Here is an 18,270-nt window from a genome sequence, read left to right as displayed (position 1 = left end):
ACATATCGTGCCAAAGGACTGGCAAATGCCAGCAGAGCCAGGATTCGAATCTAGGGTGGTTCCTTTCAAAGATTCAAAGATGCCTCCACAGTCCCCTTCATACCTGCACCCTTGTCTGATGCTTTTGCACAGATTTCAGCCCCATCACTGGAAATAAGAAGGATCCTGATAACAGTCCTCACAACTGTGCTATCCCGAGGAAAAATGCCTTTGTGCAAACCGTGTTCACAGGCGTTATCTTTTTCCGTCTCATTGGTCTACCAGTTGGTACGTGCCTAAGTAATTTCTGATGGGTGTTTTCTGTGTTAATAAGTGGGATCTTGGGGCACCTGGGTGGCTCAGTCGGTTAAGCATCTGACTTCGGCTCAGGTCATGATCTCACGGTTCGTGGGTTCGAGCCCCGCGTCGGGCTCTGGGCTGACAGCTCAGAGCCTGGAGCCTGCTTCAGATTCTGTGTCTCCCTCTCTCTCTGCCCCTCCCCTGCTCTCTCTCTCAAAAATAAACATTAAAAAAAAATTTTAAAAAAAGTGCGATCTTGTGTACAGTAAACTTTTGTCTTTCAAACTCATCTGTGGAGGTTTCGCCACATGTTTCAAAGCATTTAGTAGTCAAATTTGTTAAGCCTTTCTTTATGATTTGTTTTATAAATCCTAGAACTGATTTACTCATATTTTTCCTAAAGTCTGCTTATTTATTGATTTTATCCTAAAAAATTTTTTTTTGACATTTAAGTGTTTGATCCATTAGTGATAAGGTAGGAATTCAGTTTTCTCTTTCTCAAATGGTCTAGCTAATTATATCATCTCTATTGATTGACTAATCCAAATGGCTTACTTCTGATGGGTCCCAATTACTCCCACTGGTATTTAGATTAAAAACAACACCCGGTGTCAGGGAGGCTCATAAGAAAGGCTCTATTTATTTCTGAAAGAGGTCAGAACACCCTGAGGCGAGCCCCAGGTCTGCCCCTAACTCACAGGATGGCCTTGGTATAGCTCCTTTCCCCACTGGGCACCTTGCTCGGAGTTTAAATCTCTACCCTGCGGGGCAAAGAGAGAGGGTTCAAAGTGATCTCTGGCATCGATAATTATTCATCTAGAAGAGTCCTGAAAAATTCTTGCCTTAAAAAGAAATGTTAATTAAAATAACACCAAGAAATTTTTTTTTTTTTTTAAATCAGGCAGACACTGAAAAGATTGATGTACTTACTTATTGTTGGCACAGATGGAGGAAAATAAACTCTTCTAAGCTGGCTGTAATGGGAGTGTAAATTGATTCCGCTTTTTGTAGGAGGGCATTTTGGCCACACTTATTGAGGGTAATGCACACATCCTTGAACCCAGCTATTCCACTTCGAGGAATTCTGAAAAGTAGAGAAGGACATAAAGATATTTACTGAAATACTCATCATTGGAGAAAAAAAACTGAAACAACCCAAATATCCATCAGTCAAAAGTTGGATGAATGATGATATAATGTTATAGTTGGGGGTGTTAAAAAGAAAACCACACATCCAAAATGGAGTCGGCTACGCTAGGCCATGCCACCAAACTGGGGCTTCGTAGCTAACCTAACCACAGTCTCGCCCCTCCCCCCCAGTGACAGTCTTCACAGGTCGGTCAGCAATATGCTCAGCACCAAGAAGTTGATCTGTCACATGGGCCCTCTCCATTCCCCAAAGGGAGAGGAGATAATCCACCAGTTAAGACCTTTTTGTCCCCCAAAGGAAGGTGACCTCAGCCAAAGTAATCCTTTCTCTTGTTATGATTTCCTTGCCTTGTCTTTAAAAACCTTTTCCTTTTGGGGTACCTGGATAGATTAGTCAGTTGAGCGTCTGACTTTGGGTCAGGTCATGATCCCAAAGCTTGTGGGTTCTAGCCCCGCATCGGGCTCTGCGCTGACAGTATGGAGCCTGCTTCAGATTCTCTGTCTCCCTCTCTCTCTGCCCCTCCCCTGCTTGTACACTCTCTCAAAAATAAAGAAACATTAAAAAATAATAATAAAATAAAAAACTTTCCCTTTCTGTGACCCTTTGGAGCTCGCTGCTACTTGCTAGATGGGATGCTGCCCAATTCATGAATCAATTCATAAAGCTAATTAGATGTTTAAAATTAACTTGGTTGAACTTTTGTTCTTTAACAGGGGGTTGAATTCTGGCTTCCCCACTTCCTAGCGATGTGACATTGTGCAAGTTACTTAACCTCTCTGAGTTTCTCATTAGTAAAAACAGAGTGACAATGGAGTCTACTTCACAGTCTTTTTGCAAGGATTAAATGAGATAATACTCATCAAGTACTTACAACTGTGCCTGGCACATAGTAAGCATCCCCAAAATATGAGCTATTATAACCATAATATATGTTTCAGTGAAAATTTGGAAGTTTACTAGTGTCTTTTCAGTGGAATGTTGGATGCTATACTTGATTCTACAAAGGTCTGAGTGTTTCACTGTCTTCTAGCAGGCTATTTCACAACCCTGCAAATTTCAGAAAAGTTACAGTAATGCAAAGTATTCTTGCCCACAGATATGCACATTGATCTTGGCCTGAAAGTGTACAATATTAAGAGATGATTTCAAACACCACTTTATTGCTCTCAAGATAAAAACCAACTCTGCATCTATTGGCAAATTTATATACAGACCTAGGTATAAATATATCTGACTCTCCTTTGAACTGGCTTTAGTTTATTATTGGTTCTTTCATTAATTATTCTTCAGTACAATCTTTGACAGGGGTGCCTAGCTGGCTTAATCAGTAGAGTGTGTAACTCGTGATCTCGGGGTTGTAAGTTCGAGGCCCATGTCGGATTTAGAGATTACTTAAAAATAAAATCTTTAAAAAAATTACAATCTTTGACAAGTGTTCATTTTATGTTTGTAAGAGAGTCACAATATTGACTTTTAAAAAATAGGATCTAGTATGATCCTATCTTCATTGTAAAGCTACATGTCTTTATATTTCTTAGAGAAAGCCTAGAAGGATGAACATAAAAATGTTTATGAAGAGTACCTTGGGGGGTGCCTGGCTGGCTGTCAGTGGAGGGTGTGACTCTTGATCTCAGGGATTGTGAGTTCGAGCTCCACATTGGATGTAGAGATTACTTAAAAATAAAATCTTGAAAGAAAAGGAATATCTTGGGCAGGGGTAGGTAAGTAATCCAGTAAAACTTTGGTTTGAGAGCATAAATTATTCCAGAAACATGTTTGTAATCCAAAGCACTTGTATATCAAAGCAAATTTCCCCATAAGGAATCATGTAAACTCAGATGACTTATTCCACAACCCAAAAATATTCATATAAAAATGATCACAATACTATAATATAAAACAATAAAGTAAATACAAAATATAAAGAAAAATAAATTAACCTGCACTTCCCTTTGAAAACCTTCTTGGCTGGTGGAGGGAGACCAGAGATAGGGGTTTATCGTGTAGAACGACTTTCACTATCACTAATGGAATCACTGCTATCTGTTGGCTCAATAAAATCTTTTTCTTTTCATGCAACTTTAACAAGGAGCCTATCCAATGATCTAGAATGAAGCAAAGCATTCCTAAGCTTACTCCTGTCTGGAAAAGCAAAGGACTGTCCATAGGTGCTTTGAAGTGACAAAAAATATACTAGTGCCAGTTGTGGGCATCTTCCAATGTTCTGAAAAATCACTGATTTCTGACAAACACCACGGCCTGAGACTGAGCATCTGAGCATGGGAGACAATCACCCACAATCCCTTAGTGAGAGTGAGAGAGAGAGAGAGAGAGAGAGAGAGAGAACCATTGGCTCAGTTGTGATCAGGTGACATCTGGTACCCTGTATTATATGTTTGTACTATTTGCATCGCAAGACATTGCTCGTTTAGCAAGTTAAAATTGATTAGAAATGTTTGTCCATCTTGCAGAACATTTGCAGAACAAGTTACTCGCAATCCAAGGTTTTACTCCATTTCAGTACATTTCTATACTGTCCACACATTTCATGCTGAACATCTGTTTTATGGCAAGTTAAAAGACAAAAACAAAAATAAAAACAAAACATGCTCCCTTTTAAAAGACATAACATAACAGAAATTCTCCTGCTGGAATCAGTCATTTGGGATGGAATGAGAGGCATACAGGTTTGAGCAGCTTCCTCATTCTGTAGGGCTCTGTGTTTGGTCATTTAGGTAAGGAAACCCCTTGGGAAGTGGGGAGTCCAGTTTAATTCCCAGAAGACCTGTTTTTCCTGACATAGGGCATTCAGGCCTGGAACAATCTGAAATGGCAAAGCCTCAAAGTCTTTTTCGTGACTGGGCTGGGGGTGGTTAAGTCTGAGGCTCGGACTTCAGTGCTAGCTCTTTCAGCCTCTTTGATCTTGAGCTGTCAATTAATTCAGGCTCCAGCCACAGAAATAGAAAGTCAGCCCTGGAGGAGACTCCAATCCCTCCCTACTACTGACTTGAAAACAAGCCTGGAGAGGGGAGGGAAACAGCAGAGGTCACAGAGAAAATGAGGAGTCACTCTAGCACTGGAACCCCAGAATCCCAAGTCCTGGCCCAATGAGCTTCTATCTCACCATATTGGGTTGACTATGAGGGGATCTCCAACACAAAGCCAAGAAGACTAGCCCAAGAGATGTGGGCACATGGAACAGAACAAACCATGGTCAAGGTCAGAGCTGTGCTTTAGGAAGTCTTCTCACAGAACCGGGGCTTAGCATGCTCCTCCCCATCTGGCAGCTGGGCCAGGAAAGGGAGGCTACTCTTGTGACTGAACCCTCTACAGACCTTTAATAAACTGCCATTACAAAGCTGCTTGCCATTTTAATTGCAGTGGAGGGGAAAACTGACCGCACTTTTTTTGGTTTGAGGAAAAACAGTGTTGAGGACTTTTGTTACGTGAAGAGAGATAGAGATCTCCCTTGAAACGGAGCCCTTTGGGACAGTAAGGCTGCATAAAGAAAAGGCTGAGCTCCTGGTGAGTCTGGAATTGGCTCTTCTTGGGGCTGGAGCTGGGCTGGGTCAAGGGGCCTCTCCCTGTGGTCCCTGCCAGGAACTGGGGAGAGAGGTGCCATTCCCCTTCCCCGGGTCCGAGGAGGCCAGGCCAGGCCATGGATTTGGGCGTCCAGTCTTAAGCTCCTCATTATTATGTGCAGTGCTCCCCAGCCTGGAGGCCCCAAATTGCACAATTTTGCCATTCCAATGAACTACCTACATTACTGTTCACTTAATATTTTTCTGTAAGTCTACTCACTTTTATAATAAGGACATTTATGAGGCTACGTCGTCAATGGGAAATCAACATTTCCATAAAAATAAATATAAGGAAAACAAAACAGTGTGATTAAACTCTAGCTAGATACTGTTGCCTGCTCGCTCTTTGTTAGAAAGGGAGATTGGCACACGTTAGAGAACTTTTACAAGGATATTAGATACTCCGGGAAGCTTTCCTGAATTTAATCAGAAGGAATGGAAGATAACAGAAAAGAGAATAACTATCACACAACGTGGTTCAGCGACTGAATGCCTTTGTGTAAAACAGCTCCAATGAGATGTGGTTCCCCCACTATATTAGCCAGACTTTGGACAGGGCTCTGCTCTCCCACCGACTAGGTGAATGACCTTGGGAAAGCTCCTCGCCCTCTCTGAACCCGATTCCTCACCTGTGAAAGGGAAATCCTGGCAGAAAATGAATCCGGAAGCTTGTCTGAGTGATAATAATGGCAATAATGATGAGGACGATAACGATGCTATCAGGAAGGCACTGGCCAAATTCCTTAAGCTAAACCTCGCAGTATTAAGTATGCTTTGGGGAGCTGAGTTAGTAGTCTGGCTCTTTGCCTGAGTAAAGAACAACAGAGAGCTGCAGACAGGCCAGGAGATGAGGTGCCTCGTCAACAGAAATTAGCAACCTACTAGGACTGATTTGTGGAAGAGTTCCCTGGATTGTGAGAAATGTCAAGGAAATGAAACTGAATAAGGATACTGGACTTCTGGTGGTCGTGCAGGATGGATGTTTGGACAGTACTAGTTGAGTAGTAAGGTGAAGGGTAAGTGGGGCACCTGGGTGGCTCGGTCAGTTGACTGTCCGACTCTTGATCTTAGCTTGGGTCTTCATCTCAGGGTTATGAGTTCAGGCCCCGTGTTGGGCCCCACATTGGGCTCCATGTTGGGCATGAAGCCTGCTTAAAAAAATAATAAAGAAAAAGAAAAAGAGGGGTGCCTGGGTGGCTTAATCAGTTAAGTGTCTGACTTTCACTTAGGTCGTGATCTCGCGGTTCGTGGGTTCGAGCCCCGCGTCGGGCTCTGTGCTGACTGCCAGCCCAGAGCCTGGAGCCTGTTTCAGAGTCTGTATCTCCCTCTCTCTCTGACCCTCCCCTGCTCACGCTCTCTCTCTCTCTCTCTCATAGAAATAAATAAAAATATTAAAAAAAAAAGAAAAAGAAAAAGAAAGTGAAGGATAACTACTAATAGCCAAACAATGAGGAGATGAGTATTATAGTTATTGTCCTCCACTTTACATACAAGGTAAATGAGACCATAATATTAGGTGACTGAGCTTCATAGCAAACCTACACTCCATGCCTTCGTTCTTCTCAATATTTCAACAAATGCTCTGAACATGCTTACGCCCTGGGCAGGGTAGCAATGGGATAGATACATACACTAAAAAATAATAATAATAAGGGGAAGATGATTTACAAAACAAAATGGACAATACGATGTTGTTTATGTAAAAGAAAAAAAAAGCAAAAAGTTTTATCTTTGTGTAGATGCACCCATATGTACAGAGGCTTAGAAATAGATCTGGTAGCAGTGTTAATGATTGGGTAGAGTCAGGTAGGGAAACAGGGGAATTTAGCTTTACCTGTATTGTTTGAGGTAGTAGTAATAATAATAATGAATACCTATATTATTTGGCTTATTAAAAAAATTAAGAATGACGATCATGAGCTGACTTGTGTCCCAGCCCCAAATCATATGATGATAGCCCTAACCTCAGTACCTGAGGATGTGGCTATATTTGGAGATGAGGTTTTTAAGGGGTAATGAAGCCAACATGAGGTCATCACGTTGGGCCCTAATCAAACACAACTAGCGTCCTTACAGGCAGAGGAAATTTGGGACCCAGAGACATGCGCAGGGACGACCGTGTGAAGACACAGGGAGAATATGACCATCTACAAGCTGACAAGAGAGGCCTCAGAAGAAACCAACCCCCATACATCTTGATCTTGGACTTTCAGCCTCCAGAATTGTGAGAAAATAAATTTCTGTTGTTTAAGCCACCCAATCTGTGATATTTCTTATGGCAGCTGTTAATGAAAATAAAATTCAGTAACACTTGTTCAGGATGGTAAGGTAGCCTTTATTCTGGACTATAGCATTAGGTACAGGGGCTGTGATGGGATTTCACAGTGGAGACGGAGATGGGCTCAGCTTTAGGCACACCATGGACTAGTAGGAATCTGTAGCCTGGGAGTGGTGAGGGGTCAGGAGACGGAAATTTTCTAAGAGGAAACATCAGGGGTGGGGGGCTACTGGCCACACCCACCTAACAGGATTTGAACTGAAGACAGACCCAGTGTTTGGACTTCACTTGATGGATGGTGGAACCTGACCAGACAGTGAGGGTGATCAGGTATCAAGAGTTGGAGGTTCTTGGGGCGCCTGGGTGGCNAAAAAAAGTAAAAAAATGAAAAAAAAAAAAAAGAGTTGGAGGTTCTTGGTAAAATGACTTAGCGGGGTTCTTACCAAAACTGGATTTTATAACAAAATGCACAGAGGGTCTTGGAGAAGGTCCAGGAGGGTAACAAAGTTAGCTCCAGCAAAGAATTTTTGTCACAGCTCCAGCAAACTCATACAATGACGGAAGTAAGTCCCTGACTTCCAGGACTTCCTAGCCTTGTGGGAGAAGCGGCTAATGGTAGACCCTTGCTACGATACTGGGAAAACTGGGGGAGGTACTGCAAATGCATGGACCTGGGTGGGGGGGAGGGGGGAACACTCTTGAGTCTGGCAGGTTTCACAGAGGAAGTGGTTTTGAGCTGGGCCTTGAATGATGTGTAGCAGAAGGAACTTGGGGGTGCGTTGGTGGTGGTGGGAGGATGGGAAAGATGGGGACTGTTTCTGGAGGAAACACATGAGTAAAGGTCTGTCCTATGTCAGGTTAGGATGGGGGAGCCACACACGACCACAGGAGCTGGAGCTGGAAGTGTTCTTGGGAAGAGGCCATTTGTTGGCTCTTGACCATCATGGAGGGAGTAGCATCATGGGAAGACCACCCTGATGGTCCATGAGCCAGGGGTTGAAAAGTGACAGTCTGAGCACCTTTCAGGTCCACAGAAATGCTTTGTTTGATGCACCTAGTTGGGTTTTTTTTTTAAACTAATTAACTGTTCTAACAGTTCACAAATTATAACTGCTTATTTTAAATAATTTAATTAATAATTTATTAGTAGAACCTGAATTTATATAATATTTATGATAATAAATAACACAGTTTTATACGGACTAATAAAATCCATTGTAATTATGTTAATATATTTATATGTAAGTTATAAATATTAACAAATTGGAAGAACTCGTGAAATTTCAGAACTTTTGAAAATCTTTTGACGAGCACTGTGGGTTGGATTGTGTTCCCCCACGAGGTATGTTGAAGTAGTCCTAACCCTTAGTACCTGTGAATTCGACCTAATTTGGAAATAGAGTCTTTGAAGACACAATTAAGATGAGGTCATGCTGGAGCAGGAGAGGCCCTTAGTCCAATATGAGCTGTGTCCTTATAAGTAGAGAAAAGAGACACAGATACACCAGAGGGAAAATGCCACACGGCTGATGACAGAGGCAGAGATGGGAACGACGCACCTTCAAGCTGGGGAACAGCAAGGATGGGCGGCCACCATCAGAAGCTAAAAGAGGCAAGGAAGGATTCAGCCACTATATCTCCCCACAACATTATATAAAAACCCCACTCTACAGATGAGAACAATGAGGCTCAGAAAGGTTCTATGACTTAGGTGATGAGAACTGACATTGTACCATTGCCAGGCACTGAGCTGAGCACTTAATGTGTGAGCTCACTGAATCCTCACAATACCTTTGAGGTAGGGATTATTATGATCCCCAATTATTTCCCCTCTCCCCCTGCAGCGATGAGGAAAGTGGGGCACCAAAGGTCAAGTAACTTGCTCAAGTGAGTCACCATCGAAGCTGGATGATAGATGTAGGCCTCGATGCCACGCTTCTGTCTGGATACACAGCCCTTGCTCTACAAAGGTGTAGACTTGTTAGTTAAAGGGCTGATTATCTTTCATTCATTTGTTCGTTGATAAATGCTTTTATGCTTGAGGTGTTTTTGAAGGGGTCAGCTGGGTATAGCACCAAGAGCACAGGCTCAAATGCTCAGTCTTGGGTTCTGGGCTAGCCTGGGTCTCAGTGTCCCTATCCGTGACGTGTGGGGATTCTAATGGCCAATCTTGAAGGTCCCTTCTTGCACCAAGAGTCTATATTTCTGTGATGCCCCAGCCTTGGAACAAAGTTACCAATCACCATACAATAGCTCAGGATGCTGACTCCTTGGCCAATGTCTCCGCTAATGACACGCAGAGCCAGGATTTTAATCCAAGTACACTTGACTCAAAGTTTCTGCACTTCCTCCTGAGTTGGGAAAAGAGAGGAACTAAAACAGAGACCCAAAGACACCACTGCCAAACCAGATCTGTGCAACACAACTGGGACCATTGACCCTGAAGCCCAGGAGTTCTGACTGGGAGCTGGCTGGCGTGGGCCTGTTATGCCCTCTTGTGGAGCATGTCTGAAGTGCTCTGCTCTGCCCGCTTTTTCACTTTGATACCAGAATAGATGTAGGAATCCGGAAGCAGGAAGTAGTTGTCCCAAGAGATTTGAAAACCAGCGACTCCAGCTACTGTCGTAAAACAGAGGACAATGTTTGGGGGCGCCTGGGTGGCTCAGTCGGTTAAGCATCTGACTCTTGATTTCAGGTCAGGTCATGATCTCACCATTCCTGGGCCAGAGCCCTGAGTCCAGCTCCAGGCTGAGAATGTGGAGCCTGCTTAGTATTGTCTCTCTCTCTCCTCCTCTCTCTGCCCCTCCCCTATTCCCTCTCTCTCAAAAATAAATAAGCTTTAAAAACAAACAAACAAACAAACAAACAAATTGTTTGAAGGCATCAAATAAGAAAATAAACTTAAAAAAAATCCAGAGACTGTTCGAAGGCCCTGGTCACTTAGGGAAGCCCAGCTGTCCTGTATTCATTTGTTGTTTCTGTTTTTACATCTCGTACATACATACTTGTACTTGTATCAGGTATAAAGCAGTAACCCAATAGAACATACCTTTCCTCCTTAGTTCACAGTGGGGGAAGTCAGACATTATACCTGTAAAACCCAGAATACATTCGAAGGCAAGAAAGAATTTTTCCTTCACATTCCCTTTTCCCTGTTTTCTCCCCAAAATCTGGAGGAGAAAAAGATCTTTAGCAAGACCAAAGAATGAGAGATAAAGACTTTTAAGCCTAACAGTTCACTAAAATTATGTCTATCTGCTCTCAAAAGTTTCATTTGTGTCACGGATGCTATTTTCTGGGATTCTAAAAGAACGAAGTCCTCACCTATACTGAGGTACGAGGCCCTCTTCCCCCAGGGAAATCAGAGACAGTGCCCAGATTTAACTCTAAGTCTTCAGGGATCTCCTCCAGGAAGGACCTGACACCCTGGCCACCCAAGAAGGGTGGTAATAAGGGGGGCAGGTTATGGTGAAGAGGGATTTTAGATATATTCCTAACCTTCACAGCAATCCAAAACACTAGGGACTGCCATATACCTATTGTACAGATGAGGGAACTAAGGCCCAGAGAGATTCAGAAACTTGCTTAAATCTAAGCTAATAGGCTGCAGAGTTGGAATCTAAGTCTTAGAAATGCCAATAGATTAGGAATTCAAAGTCTGGTTTCTCATCCTAGGTCTGAACTGGCTTGCTGAGCGACTGCTCCCCAAGTCAGTTAACATCTCGGATCTGTTTTCCCTTCTGCATTATGGAGGCTTGGCCAAAGAGGTGTCCATAGACCCTTCTGGTCTACCAATACCTGAGGCTGAGCAGAGAAATAGGAAGGGGGCCCTGAAGGGCTCCAATGGACAGGAGGAGAGAAGAGCTCAAGGCCACTACCATCAGTAGTCACTGAAGAGTGACTCACTGATGAGTGAATGCCCTGTTAACTGTGAAGTATGATCACCTGGCAGCCTGTGAGTGGATCTCATAGCTTTCTCAGTAAGAGAACACAGAGCTTCTGAGACCTCAGATTCCCTTATCCAGCAGATTTTAAAGTTTCAAACAGAAGTACCATCCATTTAAAAAAAAAAACACTTCAAAAATTAACTGCTATGTGAGGGTTTTGGTGGGAGGAGGGAGTGCTTAAGGAGGGGATTGACAGGGGATAGAGCCTACCTAAGTGGACCTCAGAGTATGCCAGGGAGATTCAAATAGGTAGGCCCTATCCTCTCTCACCCCCTTCCCAAAATGTGTGTGTTTGGTGCCGGAAAGGGAAGGCCTAACCCTTTGCCCTGGACCCTACTCCAGCCAGTCTTTCTGATCAACTGAGCCTGTAGGAATCTTATTATTTTCCCATTTGTCCCCATTTCTTTCCCCCTCCCAATTACTTTTATTATTTTGCAGAAACCCTTCTGATCTCAGTTGAATGCCGTGACAGCAGATAAAGGGCCTTTCTCTTTCCCAACTGACATGGAGAAACTGCTTCAGGAGCGACTGACGGGCCCTCAGAAATACTCATCGCAGCTGCCGGTTCCCGTGGGCTTCTTCGCTACCAGGCACTCTGCTAAGAGCTTGGCATGCTTTACCTCATTTTCTCTTCACAACCACCAGAGGAATTAGATACTACGATTTCCTCATTTTGGAGGCAAGGAAATGAAGAATTAGAGACCTCATGGACCTTATCCAAAGGCACACAGCTCCTAAGAGGCCAGGCTGGGGCTCAAATCCAATTATGGTGTTGGGTCATTTCTGACCTGTCAGTTTGGGTCCGTCTTGTATTTGTTGGCTCTGTTATGGCTGCTGCTTCTGCCCTTTCTAAGCCTCGCTCTTCATTCAGCATGGACGGTAGAGGGGAACCCCTTTTCTCCAGTCTGGGTTTCAACTGGGAAGGGTTTTTTCTAAGCTCATCTCCTGCTTCCTCTCCCTCATCTCCTGCTTTCCTCTTCCTGGGTAGACGAAGAATAGCTCTTTTGGTAAATTTGAAGACACCTGGTCGTGCCTAACTCACCATTGTCCTTCTTACGGGGAGGGAGCCGCTGCTAGTCTTTGCAGCCCAGTTCTGGAATTCACTATTAGTGGTGCCCTTCAGCTACCAGCTCTGAAAGCTTCGTCGCCAGCCTGGCTTATTATCACTAGTAAAGGATTTGTTTTACTCCCCAACTGGTTCAGAACTCAGGCAAAGCAATTGGGACGCCATTTACTCAGAATCCCTCAGGGAGCCCACATGGGGCATCTTGGGGGAATTACACTGGTGGGAGAGTTTCATGGTCTGCTGCTAGTTCCAGTATTCACCTTGGTGGCTTCAGAGTATAACTCTCACTTCCCGGGCCTTTGAGCGCTATGGCCTGCCCCCTCTTAAGCAAAGGGTAGCGTGACAGAAATGGCGGGTTGTTTCTCAGTATCTGATCTTTTCTCCCTCTGTTAATAATAATCCTTCCCAGAATAAAGACTAGATTTCCCAAAGTCCCTTGCAGCTAGGTGTGGCCACGTGACTCATCAATGCCATGTGAGTAGAAAGGATGAGCACAACTTCTGCGTCATACATGAAAGGGAAGGCATTTGCTATCCACTTCTTTTTCTCCCTTCTACTGGCTGGAATGGGACATGATGGTGGAAGCTATGTTTTGGGGGTAGCAGTGCAATAACCAGGGAAGAGCTTAAAAATTGCCACCTTAAAGCTGCTGTATCACCCCTAGACTACCTATCCAAACTTCTATGTGAGAGAGGAGTAAACTCTACCTTGTGAAAGCCTCTATCATTTTTGGGTCCCATAGTTATAGCATCTGAACCCATGTATCCTAACTAACACAGGTGGGGGGGCCCAAGAAGTTGCTTCCTGATTTCGAGGAGGGGTGTAAGGCTCTGGCACCTGATTCACATGTATGAGGGAATCAGTGAATGAGGGAAAAATAGATGGATTGAGCATTTGTTGGATGCTTAGAATATTCCAGATACTGTGCCTGGTACTTTCAGTTATACTTTCTCATTTCATTGGGATACATTTATTATTCCAGTTTGTAGTTTAGGATCAGAGAAGTAATTTGACTAACATCACATAATTAATAAAACGTTTGCTAGAAATGGAGCTACAGTCACTATGCCTTTTAAAACCATATTTTTTCATCCACAGCATACCACTCACTCACCAAATACTGTACAACACAATGAAGTCTCGCCCCCTTTGGAACCCAACCCTCCATGGGTCTCTCATTGTTTCTGCACACCTTGTAAGTAGAAGCACTGACTGTCACTTGTCCCAGACTATTTTTTCCTTTTTTAAATCTTTATTATTTAAAAAAAATTTTTTTTCTTAATGTTTTATTTCTAGGAGAGAGAGAGAGAGAGAACGTGAGCAGGGGAGGGTCAGAGAGAGAGGGAGTCACAGACTCTGAAACAGGCTCCAGGCTCTGAGCTGGCAGTCAGCACAGAGCCCGACGCGGGGCTTGAACCCACGAACCGCGAGATCATGACCTAAGCGAAAGTCGGACACTTAACCAACTAAGCCACCCAGGCGCCCCTTTTAATCTTTATTTTTGAGAGAGAAAGAGAGAGAGCAAGAGCAGGGTAGGAACAGAGAGAGAGGAGACATAGAATCCAAAGCAGGCCTCAGGCTCCAAGCTGTCAGCACAGAGCCCGATGCAGGGCTTGAATTCACAAACCAGCAGATCATGACCTGAGCCGAAGTTGGACGCTTAATGGACTGAGCCACCCAGAAGACCCTCCCAGACTATTTTTTCAAGGATGTTTGTATATCAAAGAGCCTTTGAAAATAGATATAGTTTCCCTCCAGAGCAAAGGACAGAAATGCTTACTCTCCACTAGGAAAGATTTGGTTTCCCTAAGCTCAGAGTTCCTTTCCTATAACATATCGTGTGTTCAGACAGCCAAGAACTAAGGCAAAAGTGTTGGTGTATGTGTTGCATGGAGTGTTGTGAATAATATGGTCCTTTGCCTCTGACCCAGAGGTTTTGTGTCTTCTGCTTCTATCCAGGAAACTGCATTAGGCTAAATTGTTAGCTTACAACTAGGGTAAAATCTTAGTTCTTGACAGCACCTGCCATATTTGTATCATGGTGACAGTCACCATCAGCTTGATACACTTGTGTCACATCACACATGCTTTTAACTTACATTATTTCAACTAAATATGAAAGATCAACAGAACAATGAGGAAAATCATACTACTCTGCATATGATAAAAGAGCCAAATCTGCTTTTATTAGTAGATTTCAGTTTTCCTGTAGATCTCATGGCGTGGCCATTTGCCATAGTGAGTGTGATTCTAAAGTTCAAAGATGCACATTTTTTAGGGGCGCCTGGGTGGTTCAGTCGGCTGAGCATCAGACTTTGGCTCAGGTCATGATCTCACACTTTGTGGGTTAGAGCCCTACATTGGGCTCTGCGCTGACAGCTCAGAGCCTGGAGACTGCTTCAAATTCTGTTTCTCCCTCTCTCTCTGCCCCTCTCCCAATCATGCTGTGTTTTTCTGTGTCTGTCAAAAATAAATAAACGTTTAAAAAAAAAGAGATGCACTTTTTTTTTTTCATGTATCATGGTCTCTAAATCTAAATCACCCATTTCTTTTGGTGGTCAGCCAAGGAGATGGCTATCAGATCTGACAGATCTGATAGAGGAAAACTAAGAGACAATAAATAGGTTCTAGTGTGGAACTTTCCTGAGGAATTTAAGTATACTTTTCACCTTATATTATTTCGCTGTGGTTGTTCACTTGAGAAGTCATGCCCTAATAAGCTATGATGCCAGGGGATGGTAGTTTGGAGGGACTGGTATAAGATTTATGGGTACATTGGAGAGGGGACTACTTTAATGGTCACAACATTTCTTTCCCAATTGAGTATAACACATACTTATCCTTACATCTATGTATCATTTTCTTCTTTTGTATCATGAATCCTTTTTCATATCCAGAGACTAAAGAGTCTCTTGTGCTTGATTTTGACCTTTCTCTCAATCTGCTAAATTTTTAAGTACATCAATTGCTATTTCTTTTTTGGTTGATGTAGTATTTTTAGTTGTTTGTTTTCACTTAGTTGAATTATGTATTACTGGAGATTAAGCAACTACACTTAAAAAACACATTAGGTTCTTAAATTAGGTAGTACATGTACACAGTAATAACATTCAGAGTATAAATTGTTTTGGTTTTGCTGTATCTTCAATATCACCCAGGAACTAGAACACCAACATTTCAATATCTGGTTCTAGATTTATGGCAACTCTGAAACTACTGGACAAAAATGGGCGAGTGGAGAGAGAGAGAGAGAGAGAGAGAGAGAGAGAGAGAGAGGGAGAGAGTGAGCCTGCAAGTGTGAGTGGGTAAGCCGCACAGAGAGAAAGAGAGAGAGAATCCCAAGCAGGTTCTGCACTGTCAGTGTGGAGCCTGATGTGGCGCTCCATCTCACGGCTCATGATCATGACCTAAGTCAAAATCAAGAGCCAGAAGCTTAACTGGCTGAGCCACCCAGGTGCCCCTCCCCCTCCTTTTATAGTTTAACAAATGTTGGCATATTATTCGCTTTTCTTATTTTTTTCTTAATTTTTTTCACTTGAAGTATTTCTTAGAGATTGTTCCATATCAGCACATACTTATGTGCCTCAGTCTTTAAACTGCTGCATGTACCCCACGATATGGATGTATTAACATTTATTATAACAGCTCTCTAACGATAGTTTGTCTTTAGTCTTTTACAAACAGTGCTGTAATCAATATTTTGTGTACACATCTCTTTTCACATAAGCAGTCTTAAAAAAACACTTAACTAGGAACCCTAGTAGACAGGCATCCAGTGGACAGTTCTAATTATGCTGCAGTAGGTCACATAAACCTCTCCTTTGAAAATTCTGTGACTTATTACAAGAATTGACAATTTCTATAGTCTTTAATTGTATTGCTTAGCATGTAATAGACACACTACATTCACAACAATGTTTTCTTCAATGCTGCATTCAGTGTAAAGTCTTCCACACAGACTTTAGTAACAACTAGGAATCTAGACTTAATGGGTGCACTGGCTCAGGTCATGCTCTCACAGCTCCAAAATTTGAACCCCATGTCCAGCTCTGCGCTGACAGCCCAGAGCCTGGAGCCTGCTTTGGATTCTTTGTGTGTGTGTGCGCGCGTGTGTCTATGCCCCTGCCCTGGTCACATTCTGTCTCTCTCTCCTTCAAAAATAAACATTAAAAAAAAAAAAAGAAAAGAAAAGAAAAGGAATCTACACTTAAGCTGCTAACAAGTGGAAATAAGGAATGAAGTATAAAATGAGTCTTAGGAATGAGTGCTCTGAAGTCATGTGTGCCTGAGTTCAAGTCCAGCACTGCCAATATTTATGTATTTCAGAGTTTCTCACCTGTATGACACTCAGTTTTATCACCCATATAATGGGGTGAATATAATACCGATTTCATGGGATGTTGTAGGGTTTAAATAAGAAAATATACTTGATTCTTAAGTCAGTTCCTACTTCACAGTAGGTGTTTAACAAGCATTAGCTATACATGAACTTTTCAATTCAGGTGACAATAGGCTATATAGAAACTTTCTAGTCAGACCTAAGCTTACAGTTGGACAAGTAAAAGAATTCATCCACAGCTTTCATCTGTACTTGACATAGGCAAATTTCTTGATTTCAGAGATGTTAAATTGTGACCACAAACAAACTATACTTATTGGAATTAAAGAATATAGGGGAAAAAAAGAATATAGGAATAGAAGCATAGACCTACAGGGCTAGAAGAGATTTCAATATTACTTTACATTGGATTATCATATAATAGCCATTCCCATGTATTAGACATTTATATGTCAAGCATTTTGTATATATTATCTCACTTAATTCTCACAAGGATCCATGTGAGATAGATATCATTATCCTTATTTTGCAGAAAAGACTGAGGATGTGAGAAACCGAGACATGCCCAATGGTGGATCATTTGTAAGATGATGAAGGATTCACACACGGGTCTTCTCGAAAATAAGAGGTTTGTAAACTGCCATACACTTTTCCAAAGAAATCTCACTTATGCATAGCAAAGACAGCGTATGAAAGCTCTTCAATGTGCAGAGAGAGCTTGAACTTCATCTGACTGAAGACAGGGCAGTCTTATCCATTAGCTACAACGGACACAGTGCCCACAAAAATGTTTTAAGTGCTTTTAAAAGTCAGGGGAAAAAAAGATGAACTTGGTCAAAGAAAATGTTTTGCTGTGTAACAGTGATATATTCAGCTCTATACCAGTTTAGTTGTAAAATATGAACTATATAAGAACATGCATGTGTTTACACTTAAATATACATATGTGTATGTACCCACCTACCTACCTATCTCCACAAGGCCAAAATGTCGTGGTTCCACGAAAGTCATATTGCGGCCTTGCGCTGAAGTGCGCTAAACTTTCTGGGAAGGTGATAATAGCAGACCAAATTGGAGGGTGGGAAACGGGGTCAAATTGTGAAAAATGTAATAATTTCTCTCCTTCCATCAAAAGAACCCTAAAACCGAGGTTATAAAAGGCAAAGGTGAAACAGAACAGGAAGTGCCCACGTACTAGCTGCATGATCTTGGACCAGTGATTTGATCAATGTGAACCTCAGTTTCGCCATCGATAAAATGGGGATAGGTACTTGGGACGTTGTTGGTTAGGGACCCGACGTGCTTACCGCTATAGAGGAATCGTTCAATACATACATGTTGAGTGAACGCTGTAATTGTGTGGTTAGCATTGTGGCCAGTGTACCACAAGCGTCCAGTAAGCAGTAGTCGGTGGCATTAAAAACTGCAAAAACGTCTACAGAGAAACAAGCCCAGCACTCCAAAACCTACTGTTCTCTCCGCAAGTTCCACGCAAACCTGCGCAGTAACTTCCCTAGGGGGCGAGAGCACGCAAACGCGCTTGCGCGGAAGTGCTTTCCTCCGCCCCTTCAGGCGCCACGGTCAAGGGGGCGGGCCTCGGCGGCGGCGCGACGAGTCTAGAGGGAAGAGC

The 18,270-nt window shown here is 42.8% G+C and overlaps 1 long non-coding RNA gene across 1 annotated transcript; it reads right to left on the bottom strand.

Moving 5' to 3' along the window:
- Positions 1–975: 975 nt before the first annotated feature.
- Positions 976–18,105, bottom strand: LOC144236173 (uncharacterized). The gene is made up of 3 exons (XR_013336435.1): positions 17,976–18,105; positions 1,210–1,363; positions 976–1,040 (listed from the first exon to the last, which is right to left on the bottom strand). It is a non-coding gene; the product is annotated as an uncharacterized LOC144236173 (long non-coding RNA).
- Positions 18,106–18,270: the final 165 nt, after the last annotated feature.

Source organism: Crocuta crocuta, unplaced genomic scaffold (assembly GCF_008692635.1).
Source record: "Crocuta crocuta isolate KB4526 unplaced genomic scaffold, BGI_CrCroc_1.0 scaffold95, whole genome shotgun sequence".
Taxonomy (NCBI): domain Eukaryota; kingdom Metazoa; phylum Chordata; class Mammalia; order Carnivora; family Hyaenidae; genus Crocuta; species Crocuta crocuta.
Note: the sequence above shows the minus strand (reverse complement) of the source record. Positions and strands in the feature narration are given on the sequence as shown.